Source organism: Nilaparvata lugens, unplaced genomic scaffold, assembly GCF_014356525.2.
Source record: "Nilaparvata lugens isolate BPH unplaced genomic scaffold, ASM1435652v1 scaffold1856, whole genome shotgun sequence".
NCBI lineage: Eukaryota > Metazoa > Arthropoda > Insecta > Hemiptera > Delphacidae > Nilaparvata > Nilaparvata lugens.
Window position 1 is genome coordinate 32,269 of NW_024090264.1, and position 15,801 is coordinate 48,069.

A 15,801-nucleotide genomic window follows, 5' to 3' on the forward strand; every position below is an offset into this window, starting at 1 on the left:
ATATTTGTTATATGACAGTTAAGCCCTTAGGATATATAATTTTTGAGTTTTATGCGAGGAACCAAGAAATGGTACCTTTAAACCACCCCCACCCCCTTAGCACATTGGGTAGGGGTAGGGACTTTTGATAAGTTTACCTCCTTACTACCCTAAACAGAACTGCGGGGTCAAAAATTGTCTTCCCAACTTTTCCCTCTATAACCTTTCCTTGACTGGTCCATAAAAGGGATCACTAAAGTGAAGCCTACTGGGACACGTCAAGAAAATGTGAAAAAACAGCTGTCCTATTTTGATTGTATGATGCCTTGAATGCCACAAATTAATTATTTATTTTCTAGTTCAAGTCACTTGGTTAAACTATTATTTTTGCTTATAATTTACAATTTCTTATTTTATTAGTATTTCGATTTTTTATAGTATTTAGTATCGATGAAGTATAGTTTATTCTTTTTCTTATCGATTGTCAGAAGACTCCTCCATGCACACGGACTACTTATATCGTCCAAGCATAGAGTTATTCATTTACTTTTTACTTGTTTCTCATATTAATGTTACAATCTAATGTATCGCCTTTACTTTGTTTTTAATTACTTTGTAATGTATAAAGTTTTGAATAAATTGAATTTAATTTTATACTGTATCAACACAAAATGATACAGTACCACCACACACGATACAGTATCAACACAATGTGATACAGTATCATCTCAACATAATTCGTTATTGATTCAAAATGATAGGGAAAGAAAAAAATAAGGTGACCTTGTACTATTCCTCTCCCAAATTTAGATAAGGTTTTTATAGTCCGGAATAGGTCAAGTCTTGATACAGTATCATCTCAACTTGATACACAACGCCATAATTTGATACAAAACCATGGGACTTATGCTATCTTTTCTCTATAGTATTAGTGTGAGTGTGTCACACCAGATTTATCTATTATCATCAATTGTTTTTAATTTCTCTATTCTTAATAATGTGTTTATAATGATTATTTTTTGTGAATTTTTCAGTTGCCAAGGGCTCTGATTGAGCCAATCCTCTATTCATCAACCAGATTAATAACAATAGAAAACATAAAAACAATTTATGATAATAGATAAATCTGGTATGGCACACTCACACTACTCTAATGAATTCCTCTATCCTATTGTTATTAATCTGGTTATATTGATTAATTTTCGTTTATTTTTTCAATTGCCAAGGTCTCTGATCGAGCCAATCCTTTATTCGGCGCTCACCTTCTACATAGCTGGTCTGTTTGGAGGAGTAGTGGCTAGTGGCTTGCATCCAATTCTGTACACCAGTCATATCATGTGCTATCACCGCCACAGCTTATGGTCAGTTCAAATTCAATTTTCAAATAATTCCATCAAATCTATCTATAAATATTATAAAGGGGAAAATCGGCTTATACTAGTACGGGATAGGAAATTCACGAATGACGACGCATCATCACGTCTGAACTACTGGACTGATTAACTTGAAATTTTGCATTATAGATTCTTAATTTTTCAAGGATGGTTATAGTCCTATTTCAAATTCTTCAAGTGTTCAAGTTTTCAGTTTATAAATGTTTCAGTTATACCCTTGCGGAGCACTGGTTACCTGCTATTTTGGAAAGAAACAATAATTATTGATAGGTCACAGTTTGACAGAATCCAAGGTCAGGGCAGTGGACTGTGAATGATAGTTGGTATTAATACCTACAAATAAATCTTTGAATTCTGTGCATAAAAATACTGATAGCTTGAAGTGTGGTAAGTACGACAATAAAAGACTAAATGAATCAACAAGATGAGATTTAATAACAATAAAATAATAATAAGCAGATGGCCACATACGAAAACAATTGTAAGTAGATTGAGTCAAATATCTTGGGATAATTACAACATGATAAAACGTTAGAGAAATACAAAATTTAAATGAAATTAGGTCAATGACATTAATGACCATTGAAGCCTGACAATAATCGAAAAAGTAATATTAATGATACCTGAATTGCGAATATAAATTGAGTGCTATAATGAAAGGTTATTGCTGCAAAGTTCAATCTTAATGATTTACAAAGGAATAATAATAAATGACAATGATTTACAAAGCAATGGAGCGCATCATAGTGCATCGCACTTGGGCCTATTGCGATGATAATCAACCAATCGCTTGCTGCGCTGCTGCCCCGCCTGAGAAAACGCTTCATTTGGCTTGGCCCTAGTAGTGATGTAGACTGAGTAACTTTGCAACATGCAGCAAGTTATTCATGATAGCTGGAGGAAAGTTGATATATTCAGCCTTCCTTAGAATAAGAAAATGTTTATTGTCATTGAACAAATCAATAGGCAATAGAATATTCATGCCTCCCTGCTTCTCAAGTTGTACAAGGGCGAGACCATATCAGGCGTTTTTAGAGTCGGCAGGCGAGGACGCTCTCCGATTAGCTGATTGGATTCACGCCTGGTATCGCGCCAAGACTCTCACTGCCTATTTTGCTATTTCATAGAGTTTTGAAGCTTGACAAGAAGTCATCTATAGGCGTTTTAACACAGAGAAAAGATAACATAGGAAGATATCCCATAGTATGGTTGTTTATGTTCTAAACCCTAACCGATTACTGTCGACTACTGACTATAATTACAGTTTTGTTGGGGAAAGAGTTTAAGTCGCACAGTATGAGCGACTACCAGCGTCACATAGATTTACTAAAAACAACTTCCAGGACTATTTGCTGGAGTGGGAACATAGACGCCCTATCTTCTCATGCTATCTTTTCACAAAAGAGTTGACAAAAAAATGCCTCCGATTCCAATGTCTAATATCGGAGTGAAGGCGAGCGGCGGCATAGTACCTAGCCATCCACAGTCTTGCGAGACACAATCAGTAAACAAGAACAACAAATAACTATAAATACACTTGGCTTTACAAAATAACCATAGTAAAAAAATAGCATAAGAAGATATCCCATGGTAGCCTATGGGGAGTTGATGCTCGAAATTTCACTTTTAACTCAAGCCTATTACCATCTGTTATTTAAGTTTTGGTGAAGCGTATCATCATAGAGAAAATATAGCACAAGAAGATATCCCAAGTTAACTAAAGCTGAAAGTCCTAGTAGTTGTTTTTCGTGGAGCTATGTGACGCTGGTTGTCTCTCATAATGTGCCGTTCTTACGCTCTTAGTAACATTTATTAAATATAGACTCAAATTGAAGACATGAGCCAGAGGTTTACAAATAAATTCTGTAATGCCTTTTAAACACTTATATTCTTACCTAAACCATCTGATATTTCCTTGGCCATGTTTTCTCCCTAGGTCACTTTTTAAGAAGCTAGGATTTATGACTGTGTATGGCCTTTACATCTACAAAACATTTTACATGTAAAAAATAACGAGCACTCATTCAATAGGCAATCAAATGTTCACGATTACCATACAAGATATAGAAATGATTTCATTATAATGGAACATAGTAGAGAAAAATTTAAACAAAGTCCAACATATATGGGAATGATGTTTATGAGGTACCTCCCGAGTAGCATCAGAAGCGAAACGGATAGGGCAAGATTTAAAATCGAGTTGAAAAAGTACCTAATAGAGTTAGAAACTCATAGTTTTGAAGAATTTTACCGGGGAAATTAGGGACACATTACCTACCTTGTTTGTTATTCTATTGTCTCTTTTTTGTTGTGTTTCTTTCTATCTTTCTAGTTTTATGTTTAAGAATTAGAAGTTTTTTTAATGAAATGACGCATTTATGTAGGCTACAATATACATTGTATGTCTTGAATAAAGAGATTGATTGATTGTGTTTTTGTGTGTTCAATGGATGCGGAAGCGTTTGACACAGAATTATTCATCGATGAAGTAGACAAAAGAAGATGTTTAGAAAAGACTGCTTGGCAGGAGATTGTGGATATTTTCGCACAAGAAAACATGACAAAGGAACAGAAGACAGTTTTAGGTAAATATACAAAGCATAAGTAGCATTTATTAATAATAGACCTTCATATATTCAAATATTGTAATACATTATATAAATAAAATTAAGACAGTATGTACCACATACGAGTACCACATAATTATTTGTAATAATTTGTAATCATACGGAAGTAGTTGAAAAACTTGTTGGGGTATTCCCTTAATTTTGGATATAGCGTCACAAATGAAGCCATGGTTAACCGGTCATCTATTAGAGGATGAACCCACCATTGCCTTTGTCTTATCGCCTAGCCTTGTATCTACGGTACAATAACCACAAACAGGTAAGCTCCTCCAACTCCATGTGTTCACACTGAGTACGTGGGTCCAACTGCCGGATGCCTGCTGTCATGAAAACGTCGACAAAATGCGCGGTTAACGCCCTCATGAGTACAGTATCACAACTACCAACGCGCGTTAAACGCGACGTCTAACGCCGTCATGTGTACAGGCCCTAATTCAATGTAGCTTCATCAACTGTTTAAAATTGATTTACATTATGAGATACGTCGGCGACGTCTTTCAAAAGGCGTCGCTCAAGCTATGCTATGGCGGTGCGAAATGGTTTTTAAGGTAATGTTATTAGCCGAATTCACACTTTCTGATTGTCGGGCAACACTCAGACTTGTCTTCTGATTGGTTAATAATTCTGGTTAGTTAGGCTTCTTCCACACTAATGTGTATATTTTGCTACTTGATGATCAAGGCTCGTATCACATTCGGCCACCAGAGAACAACTATTGTATTGTAAAGCGCACTGGGACACCAGTGAGATACCAGGATTGCTGGGGTGGCGGTTTGATGAGCGCAATGCCCCCTGCACACTTGGCAACCTACTGGTGACCTAAACAAATAAGCGCCCCAGTTTTCAGCTTCATAGAGATTGGTAACAATGTAAAAACCAAAACCATTTTCTCAATACGTGTTAATAAATCGGTTGTGAGACGTTTTCATTGTAGTTGGGTGTTTGCTTATTATTGTGTTTGTGTTTGCAGGAACTGAAAGAGATAAAGAATACCTCTAAACTGGGTGATAGATAGATATTATTACCTACAATAATATTTTTATAATTATAATGAGATGATTTCATTGCATTCTCATAATAACATGATCTCATGATAATGTGTGACATTGTATAATAATACTACATGATCATATAATAATATAGTGGAATAGAAAGGATAAAAAAATATATAATGAAATAACAATACAGTACAATCAACAAAAATAAGATGCCTTTAAGTATTTTGATATACATGTATCAGCAGGTGTCAATCAACGCTCCAATCCCCCAGCAAAACGAGTAAAAAATCTGGTGTACACTCACACAACTTTCCTTGCTCATTGAACTGTAAGCCTCATTCTTAAACGAGAATGATTTAGGGGAATAACATAATGACGATTGGCGGCAACATATTTGAAACTACGATCAGACTACTGTATATGTGTAGGTCTATATTATAATTGTTTTCAGAGTACTTTTTCCTTTGTGTAAATTGTGAAATTCGATGATATTTTTAAAATTCGTCAAAACAGCTGTTCTACAGATGAAATATCTCGACTATGTGTTCTTTTTACTTTCCTTGCCCTATTACCATAGGTAAGGAAAGTATTGGTTTCCGAAAAAATTAAGGTACTCCAATTTCTAAATTTCTATACGTTTCAAGGTCCCCTGAGTCCAAAAAAGTGGTTTTTGGTATTGGCCTGTATGTGTGTGTGTGTGTGTGTGTGTGTGTGTGTGTGTGTGTGTGTGTGTGTGTGTGTGTGTGTGTGTGTGTGTGTGTGTGTGTGTGTGTGTGTGTGTGTGTGTGTGTGTGTGTGTATGAGTGTATGTGCGTCTGTGTACACGATATCTCATCTCCCATTCAACGGAATGACTTGAAATTTGGAACTTAAGGTCCCTACAATATAAGGATCCGATACGAACAATTTCGATCAAATGCAATTCAAAATGGCGGCTAAGATGGAGAAAATGTTGTCAAAAACAGGGTTTTTCGCGATTTTCTCGAAAACGGCTCCAACGATTTTGATTAAATTCATACCTCAAATAGTTATTGATAAGCTCTATCAACTGCCACAAGTCCCATATCTGTAAAAATTTCAGGAGCTCCGCCCCAACTATGCAAAGTTTGATTTTAGATTCCCAATTATCAGGCTTCAGATACAATTTAAACAAAAAAATTCAGGTGGAAAAGATTGAGCATGAAAATCTCTTCAATTAATGTTCAGTAACATTTTCACCTAAAATTGAAATTAAGCTCGAAATTCGAGAAAATGTGATTATCCAATTGCAAACTGTTGGCAACTGTTGATTCTATTAAATCATTCACTATGGAGAGATAGCAGACCTCGTATGTCTCCACCGTTATTGTCCTGTCACCAGCTGGCTCAGATCTTTGTTTATAAGTAGACTTGAGATGCGCGGGAACACTAGCGTCAGGTGATCAATTTTCATAACAGCAAGGAAAGTTGTGTGAGTGCGCCACACCAGATTTTTATAAACTGCACCTACCTACCTCATGCACGAGAAGGACAAAAGACTCATGTCAGTTTACAAAGTCCATTTCTCAAGGATGGGGTGGACCCCATTAGTTTCCCAGGAAATAGACTCATGTCAGTTGATAGAGCTGATAGATAACTATACAGGGTTTGAATTTGAAATAAATCGGTCAAGTCATTTTTGAGAAAATCGTGAAAAACATGGTTTTTTAGTAACTATCCGCCATTTTTCTCAAGAATATTACGGAGCTCCTGCAATTTTCCAAGAAATGAGACTCATGTCAGTTGATAGGGCTTATAAATAGCTATCCATGGTATAAATTTGAAGAAAATCGTTAGAGCTGTTTTTGAAAGAACCGTGAAAAACATGGTTTTTTAGTAACTATCCGCCATTTTTCTCAAGAATATTACGGAGCTCCTGCAATTTTCCCAGAAATGAGACTCATGTCAGTTGATAGGGCTTATAAATAGCTACCCATGGTATAAATTTGAAGAAAATTGTTAGAGCCGTTTTCGAGAAAACCGTGAAAAACATGGTTTTTTAGTAATCATTCGTCATTTTTTCCGCCATCTTGAATTGAATTTTATTGAATTTCTTATTGTCGGGTCCTCATGGTATAAGGACCTTAAGTTTAAAATTTCAAATCAATCGGTTATTAGGAATGGAGTTATCGTGTTCACAGACATACACACATACACACACAGACCAACACCCAAAAATCATGTTTTTGGACTTAGGGGACCTTGAAACGTATAGAAAACTTGAAATTGGGGTACCTTAATTTTTTTTGGAAAGCAATACTTTCCTTACCTATGGTAGTAGAATTGATTAAACGACTCAGTAAGGCCACATTCGCAATTGCTACACTAGCAAGAACAATGCATCAGCAGATAGTCTTTTCCGCATACTATGGATACTTTCAGCCTCTTCTTACCTACGGATTACTTTTCTGGGGCACGTCACCGGAAATTATCAGGGTATTCAGAGCACAGAAGAGAGTGATAAGAATAATGCTCAAAAAACCGCCTGGAACTCCATGTAGAGAATTATTCCGATCAACAGGGACGCTCACACTACCTTGCCTGTATATTCTATTTTTATATTATATTTTTTTGTCACTCTTTATATATTTTTTGCCTCGCTTTATTTTTTTGCATTATTTGTTTAATATATGTATGGAACGTTCATGGTGTGCAATTTATTTTTTATTCCTCAACACTATAGTATAAGTATCATATTTATATATATTTATTATTTATTGAATTACAAGAGTTATAGGAGAAGCCCATATCTAGGCCTATCAAGATTTTTTAAGACTGAATACTATTAGAAAACCACGACCTAATTATATCAAATCTCATGCTTTACCGACTGAAGCCAAGCAGGAGGCTAATCGTTATTTAAATATAAATAATAACGTGACATAAAGACATGCCGTACCAACGTGGGACTGATGATGAGAGCCAAGCTCATTGAATAATTATTTGAAATTAAGTCAATAACCATATTGAAAATTATAGATAACTTATACGAGTTTTGAGGAAAACTGGCGAAGGGAGATTTGTATTACTTTTTGGGGAATCAATAGCTTTAAATAAGAGAAATTATATGTTTTAAAGAAAATTTTATATTATTAGTACTGTAAAAAAAAAAAAAAAAAATACATGTTTATAGAGAGAGATTATATTTTATAAGCCTAAACTGCTATTACTTTCTAGTCAAAAATATATTATGTGTTTAAGCCGGTTGGAAAATAAGTCACAGCCTGTAAACTAGCCAAGAATAAATTAAAACAAAACATTGGGGGCGCTAGAGCATTATAAAAAACTTAAGTATAAATACCTTGTTGTATGAGTATCCAAACACTTTACACATCACTGTTTCACTGTAAGTCCCGGTTTGTGTCTCTTTTTTAAGCATTTTCGCTTATCATTTTTATCACTGTTTAATTAGCATTTATTGTATTTGACATAATGAATCACACTCCCGCAAACTCTGAAGTTTCATATATGTACGGCGGTTGCACAGATCCCACTTTGTCGACTCCAAGCACATCAAACCCCACCACGGTAGATGCCAATACGCCACGAGAAAGGGAACCAGGAAGCGTCGGGTCGATAGTCTTCGATCCACCAGGTCTGCAACCTCTATCATCCACTCGAATCGACGCCGCTGACACACCATTGAATCAACGGATAGTAGAGATCAACTTTGAAGGGGGCGAGGAGCAGCCTGCAGAACCCGCATCGCCGGAGGCCGAGTCACACCTGAGCAAACAAAGTATATTTTCAATCACAGAGTTAGATCCGCTTCAAAAGGTAATAATGGAACAAACTAGCAGTACTTTCAATATTATGTTACAAAAAACAATGGATAATATGATGCAGGAGATTAAAAAAGAGATTGCTACAGTAAAAGAGGAAAATAAACAAACAGTGGAACAGGGCATGAAAGAGACCGCAGGCGCTATAAAATCAGTAGAACAACGGTTGGATAATATTGAAACTAAAGTAGAGAATCATAGGGAAGAGTTAAAAGCAATGATAACCCTACAAAAAGAAAGTCAGGATAAAGTTACGGCAGGATTATCGGAAAGGTTGGATACGGTTACATGTGAACTCAATGAAAGGATAGATAACCTAACCACACAAATCACTACACCCGTTCAGGATATAACAAATAACATTAAGGCCGATTGCCACCAAGAAATCCACAAACAAATTGCCGTTGCCAATCAAACCTTAACAACTACAGTCGACAAAAATATTAACAGTATTAAAGAAATACAAAATAAACAGATTAATATGTCCACAAAAATGAACCAACTGCAAGGTAGCATAAATCAAAACACAGAAACCTGTAAAGCTTTAAACGGAACTCTACTAATTCAAAAATCCACTCTGACTCAATTAAATCAAGAAATAAACGCAAATAAAATTACACATAATAGTCAATGGCAGATAACACAGGAAAAAATAATAGCATTAGAAAATCATATTCAACAACAACCTCAAGGGATTCAAACAGACAACCTCAACGTACATAGTATATTACAAGGACTAGGAAAATTTGATAATACGGATCGCCATTTGCAACCTCAACCATTCATTGATCAGATAAAATTAGTACAAACTCTTGCACCTACCTCTTGGAATTTTTGGCGTCTTCGTTTGACTAATTTATTGATTGGCGAACCCCTGATGTTCTTTCGGAGTAGAGCCCATGAATTTACATCATTGGATGAGTTTGTCGCTGTCTTCCTGGAACAGTATTGGAGCAGAAGTGAACAGTTGGATGTGCTAGCGGACATTATATCATGCGATTTCAACCCTAACTTAGACGGTGCATGTACCACTTTCGTCACTGCCCTACAGTTTAAAAATTCTCAATTGAGCGAGCCCATTAATGAATCGGCATTAGCAAGTATTATTTTAAAGAAGCTACCGTATCAAGTTAGAATGGCACTCGCCACACAACCCATTACTGATTGTAAGCAGCTGACTTAAGGTCACTACAATATAAGGATCCGATACGAACAATTTCGATCAAATGCAATTCAAAATGGCGGCTAAGATGGAGAAAATGTTGTCAAAAACAGGGTTTTTCGCGATTTTCTCGAAAACGGCTCCAACGATTTCGATTAAATTCATACCTCAAATAGTTATTGATAAGCTCTATCAACTGCCACAAGTCCCATATCTGTAAAAATTTCAGGAGCTCCGCCCCAACTATGCAAAGTTTGATTTTAGATTCCCAATTATCAGGCTTCAGATACAATTTAAACAAAAAATTTCAGGTGGAAATGATTGAGCATGAAAATCTCTTCAATTAATGTTCAGTAACATTTTCACCTAAAATTGAAATTAAGCTCGAAATTCGAGAAAATGTGATTATCCAATTGCAAACTGTTGGCAACTGTTGATTCTATTAAATCATTCACTATGGAGAGATAGCAGACCTCGTATGTCTCCACCGTTATTGTCCTGTCACCAGCTGGCTCAGATCTTTGTTTATAAGTAGACTTGAGATGCGCGGGAACACTAGCGTCAGGTGATCAATTTTCATAACAGCAAGGAAAGTTGTGTGAGTGCGCCACACCAGATTTTTATAAACTGCACCTACCTACCTCATGCACGAGAAGGACAAAAGACTCATGTCAGTTTACAAAGTCCATTTCTCAAGGATGGGGTGGACCCCATTAGTTTCCCAGGAAATAGACTCATGTCAGTTGATAGAGCTGATAGATAACTATACCGGGTTTGAATTTGAAATAAATCGGTCAAGTCATTTTTGAGAAAATCATGAAAAACATGGTTTTTTAGTAACTATCCGCCATTTTTTTCAAGAATATTACGGAGCTCCTGCAATTTTCCAAGAAATGAGACTCATGTCAGTTGATAGGGCTTATAAATAGCTACCCATGGTATAAATTTGAAGAAAATTGTTAGAGCCGTTTTCGAGAAAACCGTGAAAAACATGGTTTTTTAGTAATCATTCGTCATTTTTCCGCCATCTTGAATTGAATTTTATTGAATTTCTTATTGTCGGGTCCTCATGGAATAAGGACCTTAAGTTTAAAATTTCAAATCAATCGGTTATTAGGAATGGAGTTATCGTGTTCACAGACATACACACACACACACAGACCAACACCCAAAAATCATGTTTTTGGACTTAGGGGACCTTGAAACGTATAGAAAACTTGAAATTGGGGTACCTTAATTTTTTTTGGAAAGCAATACTTTCCTTACTTATGGTAGTAGAATTGATTAAACGACTCAGTAAGGCCACATTCGCAATTGCTACACTAGCAAGAACAATGCATCAGCAGATTGTCTTCTCCGCATACTATGGATACTTTCAGCCTCTTCTTACCTACGGATTACTTTTCTGGGGCACGTCACCGGAAATTATCAGGGTATTCAGAGCACAGAAGAGAGTGATAAGAATAATGCTCAAAAAACCACCTGGAACTCCATGTAGAGAATTATTCCGATCAACAGGGACGCTCACACTACCTTGCCTGTATATTCTGGAGTCTGTAGCATTTGGTCTCAAGCATGCATCGACGTGGACAAGAGGTGCTGACCTACACAATTATAACACGCGCTCAAGGAACACCTATCGAATACAACAACATAGGACATCGTTCTACGAGAAAAATCCAATTCACATGAGCCAAAAAATGATCAACTCCCTGCCGCACCATCTTAAGGACATTGACAATAGAGTGCAGCTCAAGAAAAAATTGAAGGACTGGCTGGCTGATAAGTGTTTTATGACATGAATGACTTTTTGTTGTGATTTTATTTTTGTAATATGTAATTTTATGATTCAGAGGCCCGGGTTCAAATCCCGGCCCGGGCAAGATATTTATCTCGGGCCACTCCCGTATATATATATATATATATATGCATATGCATACATAGGCCAAAATTATAAAAAAAAAACATAATTTTAAACTTAATATTTCAAATACTAATAGAATTTAGAACGTTCTGGAGCCACTGACACGCATCTTCTCCAGCATCATGGAGGGCCGACAGCCCTCCATGATAGGAGTATTGTGGACACTCAGATATAAGGTGGTTCATTGATTGGATTTGTCCACATTGGCACAGAGGATCAGATGTGTATCCCCATGCTGTCATCAGCTCAGCACACCTTCCCACCTGCGTCCTGAACCGGTTAAGGCCACACCACTCTCTACGTCTCAGCTGGGTGCCAGGAACAATGTCATTTGGGTCATCCACAAGGCCTTTGTTCCTGACCTCTCCCTGCAACCATCTCAGTCTCCATAACTCCCTTGCACTTCTAATTTCCTCTTGCTCGTCAAGTCTCAAGTATCTTCTTGACTTGAGGCGCCTTGGTGGAGGGTTAGCCAAATCTCTTGAGACTGGGAGATCCTCATGAATGTGTTGTAACTGGGAAATGAACTTGTTCTTCTTCTCCAACCTTCTGAGATCTGGAGGCATGATGTTACTGAGCACAGGCAACCACTCAGTCTCTGTTGGTCTCAATGTCCCACTAATCTTCCTCATAGTTTCATTGAAAACTGTATCAATTTTCTCAACATGTCTGCTGCGAGCCCAGACAGAAGAGCAGTACTCCCCTGTGCTGTACAGAAGTGCAAGACTTGATGTTCGAAGGGCATTCATGTCACAACCCCAGGTTGTTCCCGCAAGTTTGCTGATGATATTTAGCCTTGTCTTCAGTTTATCTCTCAACCCCTGCAGATGTTGTCGATATGTGAGGGATCTATCAAGTCTGACTCCTAGGTAACGGGGAGCTTCCTGATGAGATATTCTTTTGCCACATAACCTGAGATCAATTGTCTTTTTTGCATGCTGGTTACTGAGATGGAATATTGTTGAGACAGTTTTGGACGGGTTTGGCTTCAAGAACCACTGCTGGAAGTATTCTGCCATTAACTCTAAGTCCTCATTCAACACAATTTGGAGCTGATCAAAATTTCGACCTTGAGTAACAAGCCCAATGTCATCGGCATAAATAAACTTGCGTGATTGAGTAACAGGCAGGTCTGCAGTGTAAACATTGAACAAAATTGGTGAAAGAACCGATCCTTGAGGTAAACCATTTTGTAATCTTCTTATAGTGCTGAGTTTACCATAAAGAGACACTCTGCATGTACGGTCTCTCAAAATAGCTCCAAAGAGATTGACGGTTGCCTTGCATTTCAGGATCCTTGCTAACTTCAGAAGAAGACCAGATCTCCACACTGTGTCATATGCTGCACTAAGGTCCAGAAATACGGCTCCTGATTTGAGGTTTCTCTCAAACCCATGCTCAATGTAAGTTGTGAGCCCCAATACTTGTTCCTCACAACTCCTACCCTCCCTGAAACCAGCCTGCTCCTCTGGCAAACACTCATCCATTCTGCTCCCTACTCTTGTCAGTAGGACTCGTTCAAAAAGTTTGTACACAACTGACAACAGGGCTATTGGTCTATAGCTTTTTGGATCTCTTTGATCTTTTCCTGGCTTCAATACTGCTACGACCTTTGTTTGTTTCCAGGATTTGGGGAGCTCACCTACACAATTATAACACGCGCTCAAGGAACACCTATCGAATACAACAACATAGGACATCGTTCTACGAGAAAAATCCAATTCACATGAGCCAAAAAATGATCAACTCCCTGCCGCACCATTTTAAGGACATTGACAATAGAGTGCAGCTCAAGAAAAAATTGAAGGACTGGCTGGCTGATAAGTGTTTTTATGACATGAATGACTTTTTGTTGTGATTTTATTTTTGTAATATGTAATTTTATTTTGTAATATGTGACGATTGCCAAATAATTTTATTGTTGTACATGCAAAGAGTAATAAATTCAAATTCAAATATTAAGTTGTGTCAAATCATTTGGAAAATTGGAGTGCAGTTTTCATGAGTGTTTTGAAGAAGTTACAATGGCTGGTGTCAGTATTCATTTCCATAATTTCACCAAACGTATTCTGAAAAATGAATGAGAACCGTTCAACTATTGAGCTGGATGCGCACACAACAGTGACAGTGAAAATATAATTGCCACAACCTCGTATTGGATCAGCCCGGCCGATTTAGTATGAATAACACCAATAGAACTAATGGCAATTATATTTTCACTGTTCACTGGCACTGTTAGTGCGGACCCAGCTTTAAAGGTGGAGTTAGAGGTGGAATCCATTGATGTGTTGTATTGTATTAAATGATGTCACATCAAAAATATGTAGTGGTGTTGACAATATCAATGTCTTTTTAGTTTTTTAATGTCAAAAGCTGAGACCTGAGGTCACATAAGATGGCAGCTTTTTAGAGTTTGAACGTTCCATTTTCCAATGTCTTCTTATTTTTGTAATGTTACTATAGTGAGGTCCACGTTATAATGGCAATGGAGAAAGATAGGAGAACAACGCTGCCGATCCTCTGTCTTGTCAATGCCTTCTATAGACGGTAGCTGATTGATATAATATTAAATGTTTATTCTCGTTTAAAATAATCAATTATATTTTATTAAGCGAGAAATTATATTTTTCAATAATTTCATAATGAATTTTCATAATTAAGATGGAATATTTTGTTAATTAATTATTAATTCTACATTGTTAAAAAAACAATATGACAATAGCAAAGCGGGAAAGAGATAGCGCTATCCGCTTTGTTGAATGATGGACAAGGATAGCAATATCATTGCTAATCGAACACTGTCATTCTAACGTGGACCTCACCATAGCTCACAGAAGATGACAATATTTTAGAGTTTGAACGCTCTGTTGTTACAAGTTGTGTAACAAAAGATGGACATTTTTGCGTTTGAACTTAGAACAATTAGTTCCAGTTTCGAATGTATTTTTTCATTATATTATACTATACAGAGTGAGTCATATGTATGGGAACCCTTCAATAAGTTGAAGACTGTTGTAGATATAATACTGTAACTTCCAGGATAAGTTATTGCTCAAATACTCTACCTTTTGACGTACAACTAAATTTCAACCCCTCATAAGGGGGTGTCTTAGGGGTTGTATCTCGAATCTTCTTCTTCTTCTTCTTCTTTGGCTGTGCCTTATCCCATTTAAATGGGGTCGGCATTCCGTCCTCTTAGTCTGCCTCTCCACAAAGCCCTATCCAATGCTTCCTTTCTCCTCCAACCACTCTCCCGCAAGTCAGCCGCTATTTTATCTCCCCACCTCATCCTAGGTCTACCTCGTCCTCTCACACCATCCAAAACCAAATCCTGCACTCTTCGTCCAACATAATCCTCCTCCCGTCGCTGCACATGCCCAAACCACCTCATTCTTGTCTCCTGCATTTTCTTTCCCAGTGGTCCAACTTTTACAGTGCCTCTGATCAATTCATTTCTTATTTTATCTCTTCTTGTAACTCCACACATCCATCTTAACATTCTCATCTCAGTCACTTCCATCTTTCGTTCCTGTTTCTTTGAAATGGGCCATGTTTCTGTTCCATACAGCATAGCTGGCCTCACAACTGATCTATACACTTTTCCCTTCATTTGACAATTCACTCTCTTATCACAAAGAACACCACTCATTTTTCTCCAGTTCATCCATCCACAATGGAATATTCTAAATATAAACACCCATTGTATGGTACATCATTTTAAAGGCCTTTTCAAAACTAGAAAGATGACATCAATAAAAATGTTCTATGATACTTGTATCCAAAATGGCGAATAAATGAAGTTTTAGTTTTTACTTGAAACTTCAATCAGCCGCCATTTCTGATACAAGTGTCACAGAACATTTTTATTGATGTCATCTTTCTTGTTTTGAAAAGGCCTTCAAAGTGATGTACCATAC